Source organism: Octopus bimaculoides, chromosome 24, assembly GCF_046866305.1.
Source record: "Octopus bimaculoides isolate indiv1 chromosome 24, ASM4686630v1, whole genome shotgun sequence".
Lineage (NCBI taxonomy): Eukaryota > Metazoa > Mollusca > Cephalopoda > Octopoda > Octopodidae > Octopus > Octopus bimaculoides.
The window spans coordinates 34,285,737-34,293,457 of NC_142951.1; the positions used below are offsets into that span (position 1 = coordinate 34,285,737).

The following is a 7,721-nucleotide window of genomic DNA, read 5'->3' on the forward strand; positions in this document are numbered from 1 at the left end:
CCGCAGATAGTTTTGCGTTTACCTGTTAAAGAGGTCTGATGTCAAGAACTTGAGAATTAAATCGAAGAATTTAGTAGCAACTGACATCATCACCATTATTATTATTATTATTATTATTATTATTATTATTATTAGTGAGTGTGAATGTGTGAGAGAGAGAGAGATGGAGAGAGAGTTCTTGAGATAACGTGCTTCTGTACGTGTAAGTGAGCGTGCGTCTGTGCATGCATGCCTGCCGCTTTGTGTGTGTGTGTGTGTGTGTCTATGTAGAACAACCTATCTCGATTCCACGACTTGGTTTCGTTTGTTTGCTGGAATCGATTGATTTATCTGGCATCTCAGATGTACTCTTGTGAAACAAGTCAATGACAAAACGCTCCACTTTCTCTTCCCAGGCTCTCACTCTCTCTCTCTCTCTCTGATGGTACCTACTAATAATGATGCATTGCATAGAGAGAGAGAGAGAGAGAGAGAGAGAGAGAGAGAGAGAGAGATGGATAGATAGATGGGATTTATTTTTCTTTTGCTTCAGTCATTTGACTGCGGCCATGCTGGAGCACCGCCTTTTTCTAGTCGAAGAAAACCCCCAGGACTTTGTCTTTGTAAGCCTAGTACTTATGTTATCGGTCGCAACTGCTGAACCGCTACGTTACGGGGACGTAAACACGCCAACACTGGTTGTCAAGCGATGGGGTGGGGTGGAGACAAACACAGACACACAAATACATACATATATGTGTGTGTGTGTGTGTGTGTGTGTGTGTGTGTATGTATATATATATATATATATATATACACACACACACACACACATATATATATATATATATATACATACATACATACATATACACGATGGTCTTCTTTCAGTTTCCGTCTACCAAGGCTTTGGTCGGCCCGAGGCTATAGTAGAAGACACTTGCTCAAGGTGCCATGAAATATAGATAGGTCAACCTTTGTATAAAAAAAACTGTGTGTGTGTATATATACTAGACATCGTAGGCTGTAAAGTTCACGGGCAATTATATACATATAACATGATATATACCACAAACACAAATCCATTATATACATGTATTACATTATATATAAATCACACACACACACACACACACACATATATATAATTTTAAAGAATATTATTGACAGTGACTTCGAAGATTCGGCCAGCTAAGCCATCGTCGGATTGCTGTTCGACGAGGGCTTGGCTTGCTGATGCTTCGAAGTCACTGTCAAAAATATGTCTTGTTAATTAATAATAAATTTGCACTCTACCAAGTGTATTGAGTAAGTCTTCAATTAATGTAAAACTGTTGTTATTATAACATAGAAACAAACATATGTGTGTATATATATATATATATATATATATATATATATATATATATATATATATATATACACATACAAGTGTGTATGTGGTTGTCGACAATGTAAATAAACCTAGAAAGGAGATTTTACATTCTCCTCAGTTTACAAATGCATCATTTTCCCACATAAACGAAAGTTAAAGCTAATTAAACAAGAGTTCGTTTACCATTTTATGGCACATTTTATAGACATAAAAAAACAGTATACCTTTGGATTTATGCGGACATTCGGGATTTCCACACGTGTAGTGTAATTAAGGCACTATGAACCAACGAGGGAATCTGATTAGTAAGACTAATTAAACGAACTTAATTACTATTTTTATCGTACAAGTTATAAAGAATAAAACACCATCGTTTGCAATTTATGTTGACATTCAGGGATTCTAGCAGGTAGCTCTTATGTGGCCCATTCTGCTTTCTAACAGAAGTCTTGTTGTTTACGTATGTCTTATATATAAAATACAGCTAAATCCAGAAAAAGAAGAACTAACACAAAAATACAACAACGCGAGGACGTGGTACATGTAAAATATTAGCAGACGCTCAGGAAAGGAAAGAAAGATGGTTTAACGTTTCGAGCAGACGCTCTTCTTCGAAAACAGAGGAAAGTCCAATAGAAGGGAAGACGGAGGAAGAAAATTGCCAACAATTCACATGTGGTTACATTTTGAAAAAAAATTATATATATATATATATATATATATATATATATATATATATATATATATATATATTTATATATATCCGGTGTCTATACGGTTGATTTCGTCAATACATAGAAACCTCAAAATATTACTTGGTACCTTTTTAGATATCGGTCGGACGCGAACTCGGAACGGAGTCAACAAACACCTGTAATATTGCTGGATACTGTAAGCGCCGTGCTGTTGTTTAACCGTAGGTCAGTCCTAATAAAGTGGACCTATAGTGGAACACAGTCCAGCCATGATCACCCCGTCGTATTCAGACAAGTAATTAATTATTATCATTACCCCCAGTCTTATATTATCAAACGTGACCGTGCTCTTAAAAGACAGTATAGTAATGTATAAGGATTTGGCTGCTACTTCTAGGAGTTCGAGCGACCACGTAGAGTCATATTCGATTACTTGGCAGCATCAGTGTTACTCCTTATTGTTGTTGTTGTTCGTCTGAAATCATTCCAAGCCGAAGGTATTCTAGCCATGACAATCCCACCCAAGATTTTTTTTCCCCCCAGACATAAACTATCTCCATGGCTACAATTATCCAACGTAGAGGCTGACGGTCATTCGGCTGCTATTTCTAGCAAAGTCAGTGACCACACTGACGCAAACTCGTCACCGACATTCCTTCTTGGCTTCCATCTATGGCGCTCTCAATGGCTCTTTTTCATTAAACAGAAAAAACCTGTTGTGGTTTCTCTTTAGCTCCAGGTCTATTCTAATCAGATCTATAATCAATGGCGTTCCGGCTATGACCACTCCCTTTTCATTTAACATTTTTCAATCAGCTGTTCACAGACAGTAAGGTCGGGTTTAGTGACTTTTATAAAGATTTGGCGGCTGTTTCTAGCATGTCCAGCGACCTCGTATGAGGTTCATCCTTTTGTTTGGTCTGCGAATAGGGCAACTTAACTCCTAAATCGAAACCCGATCGCCAGGCTAATAAGCCGGTAGCTACTTTTTACTTGTTCGGAGTTAAATAAATAATAGAAGCAAAATGGTTTTAGATTAATGAATAAATGAGGTCAAGATCCGGAATGGAATAGGAAAACTTGGCGTCGGCCGACGTCAGCAAAAGTTGATTCATAAAAATTCTCAGAAATACAAATATCGAATTTATAAACTTTTTTTTAAACGATTATTTAACTACGGAAGATAAATCTGGGTACAAGGTGTATGTGAGTGCGTGTTTGTATATATATATATATATATATATATTTGCATATAGAGATGTGTTTATGTATTTGTGAATGCATGTATGTGTATATATATATACGTGTATGTATGAATTTGTGAATGCATGTATGAGTGTATATATGTGTATGTATATCAATATGTATATACTTACATATATCATACAAATATATATATATATATAACGAGAATATACATGAATATTTGGATGTGTGTATATACAGATAAGTGTGTATTATATATATATATATAGGTATGTAAGTAGTTTAAGTGTGTGTGTGTAGTTTCAGTCTTTGGAATGAATAGGTCACTGACTCTAGTGGATTAACCGATCATCTTCGACTTCATTATTAATGCTTATCGATCACTAATTTGTCGGACAGCTAGCTTACGGGACATAGAGACACCCACCAGAGACACACACATTATCTTATAACATGTATACATATGTATATTATAACGGTGCAGTGTAATATGTACTGTTAACCGCATTGTAACCAAGATATATATATATATATATATATATATATATGGTAAGAGACATTTACTGAAGTTCCGAGAATTAGATTCGTTCCCAGAGCCACGTGGTTAGCGAGGCGACTTTCTTAACCACACAGCTATGACCACACACACACACACATATATATATAAACATACACAAACACATATATATGAACACATGTAGATATTAGTTGTGAAACCGCGTATGTATTAAACTATAGTGTTTGCATATACATGTATATATGATGGCAGAAATGATGAATTTTACATACGGCACTAGATGTTTAAACTGGTTTTATGTCTCTGCATGTGCATATATATATATATATATATACATACACACATATATATACACACACTTTGAATGCCTGCCAGATAGAGACACACATACATATAGAAAGATACCAATGTGTACATAGATATTTGTGTATGTATGTATATTATATATACACACACAATCACTAGCAGATATTACGAGAAAGAAATATTATATACTGCATTATACGATTAACCAAATAATACGCAGTGGTTACATGTCACTGCATGTATATACCAACATGTATATATGTAGACATATGTATACATGAGAATATGTGGAATATATTAATATAAACATATATACGTGCACAAATACATATACGTACACATTCACTCACAAATATATATATATAAAGATCTTTTTTGAAGAAATACATATACATATATATATACACGCATAAGTATAAACATTCATATAATATATACATACACATATACGCATAAACATTCAAATATATATACACACACACTTATACATATATATAAATATTACTCAATAAATAAATGAATATACACACGCACAATATATATATATATATATATATATATATATATATATATATATGTGTGTGTGTGTGTGTGTGAATGTGTGTAATATACGAAGCACCTCTTGATAGTGTGTGTGTGTGTGTGTGTGTGTGTTCCTACATACACACAACACTCACCATGTTAGCGCTACTCCAGTTTCACACATGTAAGTTATTTATAAATTAAACATCTGAAAGTATCAACAGTGTGTGTGGACATGTTACACCATACAGAATCTCTACATACGTGTTTGTGTATGTATATATATATATATATATATATATATATATATATATATATATATATATATATATATATATATATATTATATATAAAGTAGCGATTTGAACAAATAACATAATAATGCTGTTTGTAATACATGAATGTTAAAAAAGATTGCACGCGTGTATTTTACATTAATGTTCTGGAGAGAATAAAAGTGATTTATATATACAGACAATTGTGTATAAAATATTTATATATATTTAACAGCTTCTACCATGAACATATATATTTTTTTCAAATTATACATACGTACACATACATGTGAGTATACATACATACATACATACATATATATATTCTTATAAAGGTTGAGAAAAATATACAAAACAATCAAGTGAAATTAATTATTATTATTATAGAAATCATTATTATTATTGAATGATAGGTGGTAAAGCACCTGTCCAACTAATTTGTCTTAGTTTCTATTTATTTATTTGATCTTCTTCCTCTTTACAATTACATTTACATCGCGAGTTCAAACCCCAAGGTGTTCGCCTTTGCCTTTCACCCCTGTTCGTCTGTTACATATAACTGTGACTGTGTTTATGTGTGGGTTTGTAGGAGCAATGGGTTATCCTGGTTTCATACACACACTAATGGTCTCAAAACACCGTTAGCTATTATAAACACCACCATCACTCATTTACATTAAAAGTATGTTAGTCAGCGCTTAACTATGTTTCCTTCGTAACGAAGTCGTCCCCTAGTAAACCATCCCCCTCTACTCCACGCTCTCATTCTCCAACCAATAATAATAACAATAATAATGTTATTAATACTTCAGATTCCCCACTCCCGGTTCCTGCTTTACATACACACACGCCGGTTAGACGTCATCAATGATGATTAGAAGACATTCATGCTGTGACAATTCCATTATTAAGGGTCTTCTTTTTCTCTCCCAGACAGTATATTCCATGCCCCTACTCCGCTCCAATTCTAACGGTATGTACAATGTTACTGATATGATTAAAAACGAAATTTAGCTGCTATTTCTAACCGGTTGATGGCTGTTGTTGTTTGACTCGCAGTCGACCTTAACCAAACAGACAACCCATGAATGGCCTTCCAGTCGAGACGTAATCGTATCTTTATTAGGAAATACTTAAGACTGCCTTCACTTCTTAACGTGTCCTTTTTATTCAAGAAGGTGGTGTTATTAAAGGGAAATTTGGTTGTTATTTTTAGCCGATCGAACTACCAGGTTGAGGAAAAAAGACAGACAAGTTTTCCTCGTTGGCTCCAGATTCGACATTTTCAGGAAAAAACGAAGATAAACAGACGAAATTCTGTGGTACACATGCCTGTCTTAAGGACACAAACAACACCAATAATGATAATAATCGACTCTAATACAAGCAGAAGGGTAGACGGAGCGGGGGGGGGGAGGAGTTATCGATAATATATCGATCTGTAGTTATATTGGTGGTATATTTTTATCGAGTCCGCAAGTTATGTTAATACAAAATGAATTAAAGCAAGTATCGTGAAGTACATGTAATATGTAAATATATAATAAATAAATAAGGAAACGATGTAGTTGGTTATATGGACCGTGGCATATAACTGGTACTTTTACGTTATTAAGTACCGATAGGGTAGAAAGTAAAGATGACCTCGACGAAAACTGAACTTGGAACGTGAAGTGTCGTAAGTAAATAAATAAACACAGCAAAGAAATGTTTGTCCGACACTCTGGCCCGTTGTGCCAATCATTCTAACACCCCGCTTCGATCGCCCGATTAATCGATAACCAATCAGTCAAACCCCCTCCTCTATCGTTCTCGGTTAGTTATTTATTTTATCAATTCCCGGAAGAAATTGCAAGACAAAAAAAAAAGAAAAAAAAAGCACGCCGCCGTCGCCGCACCGACCTCAACGCCTCGGCGTGGATTCGAACTTTCAACGTGGAGGTATATTAATGAGACGAAGGGCGTCCTGACCGATGCAATGCTTTTTTTACCATGTTCTTCTAACCTCCCGCCTCGCCCCCCGGCCCCCGCCCTGACATCAACATCATATCCAATAATAATAATAATAATAATAATAAAGATAATAATAATTTTAACAAGGTTAGAAGAAAATTGAAAAACTATGGTACGAAAAAAGACGAAAATATAGACAAAAAGTGTATATACATGTATGAATATGCATGTGTATATAAATATATATTATATATACATATATATATATATACATGTATATACAGAAAGAATATATAAATGAAAGAAAATTAACCTGTGTATATATTTGTGTGTATATATATATAAATATATAGTCAATATATATCATATATATATATATATATATATATATATTAAATATAATATTGATGGAGAGATACAAGATAAGTTAGCATCCAATCGTGGTGGTATTCGTGTGGAGTGAGATCTGGTGTTCCATATCGGTGCGACGACCAATTCCAGAATGGTAAACACTGTCAATATTACAAAACTACACTAAGCCCTTCCTCCTACTCCTTCTGCATCCTATTCATCGTCTCCTCTCTCCGTCACTCCTTCTTCTCTTAGTCTCATTCTCTCTCACGTTTTCACCTCCCCTCTCATTCGTTTTTACTTTACTTACTCTCACTCACTCACTCACTCTCCCTGTATCTCTCTCTCTCTCACACCCTTCCCTCCTCTCTTACTCCCTCTCTCCATTACTCCGGCATTTTCTTCAGTTCTCCTCGACACCCTCTCTCCTTTCTCTTACTTTTTCTCTCCCTCTTTCAACTCACTCCTTCGCTTCCTTACTCTGTCTCTCTTCGTCCGTTATTTCCTCTATCATTTACTTCATTTCTCCTTTACTCCCTCTC

At 34.7% G+C, this 7,721-nt stretch overlaps 1 protein-coding gene across 3 annotated transcripts in view; it reads right to left on the reverse strand.

Moving 5' to 3' along the window:
• Positions 1-7,399, reverse strand: part of LOC149131272 (uncharacterized) — a 97,424-nt gene extending 90,025 nt beyond the window's left edge. For 2 of the 3 annotated variants that reach the window (XM_089341562.1, XM_089341563.1), the window contains exon 1: positions 7,142-7,399. The gene's annotated coding sequence lies outside the window, so the exon portion shown is untranslated. Of the gene's footprint in view, positions 1-2,176; positions 2,788-7,141 lie in introns of those variants that run through there. The other variant, XM_089341564.1, reaches the window with a different exon arrangement.
• Between the last annotated feature and the right edge of the window lie 322 nt (positions 7,400-7,721).